Source organism: Onychomys torridus, chromosome 7 (genome assembly GCF_903995425.1).
Source record: "Onychomys torridus chromosome 7, mOncTor1.1, whole genome shotgun sequence".
Taxonomy (NCBI): domain Eukaryota; kingdom Metazoa; phylum Chordata; class Mammalia; order Rodentia; family Cricetidae; genus Onychomys; species Onychomys torridus.
In genome coordinates, this window is record NC_050449.1 from 35,185,928 (window position 1) to 35,186,580 (window position 653).

The following is a 653-nucleotide window of genomic DNA, read 5'->3' on the forward strand; positions in this document are numbered from 1 at the left end:
AGGAATGCATGAAGTGTAAAAGAATGAATGGACCAGGGATTTGGCAATCAATAAAATTTTTAATAAAATTTCTTTCCTGTGTCTCTTTTTCTTTCTCAGCAGTCAGTTTACAAGCATCTCAATTTGAGTCTCAATCTGCATTTCATTTCATGGGCATAGTTGGCTTTAAAGTAGGAATTCTGTGTGATTGGGTTGAATACCCATCACTCACATAGTTAAATGGACTTTCTTTTTATAAGTAACAAACAGGGAGAGCATGAATGTTGGCTGCCTCTCACTACCTCAAATTGTGTAGTTGAGATTCCTGTATTTGAGGAGATTAAAAGGGTCAAAACACCCAGAGTGTAAAGGATGGACCTCACTCTAGGAAACTATGTTTGTGATCATAGTCTTTCCCCTGCCAGATAAGCATAGGACACTCTTAACACCATTCCTAATATTGGGTTTAAACTATGGATCAGTGTAGAAGAAAAGGAATAATCAGAAGTCAAAGTTAGAGGTCTGGGTGGAGCTAGTCAAACTTACACCTGACCTTTTCTCTGGAAACCTGGACCAAGAAGTTTGGCAATACTAGAGCAGAGGGAAAGTGACAGAGATGATCAGATAGAAGATATGTGTGCATATTACCAGAGCCAATCCTCAAGCTACTTATA

The 653-nt window shown here is 38.4% G+C and overlaps 1 non-coding gene across 1 annotated transcript; it reads right to left on the reverse strand.

The window, feature by feature from the left end:
- Window positions 1-249: 249 nt before the first annotated feature.
- On the reverse strand, window positions 250-412 carry LOC118588166. Its single transcript, XR_004945560.1, has one exon. It is a non-coding gene; the product is annotated as a U1 spliceosomal RNA (small nuclear RNA).
- Between the last annotated feature and the right edge of the window lie 241 nt (window positions 413-653).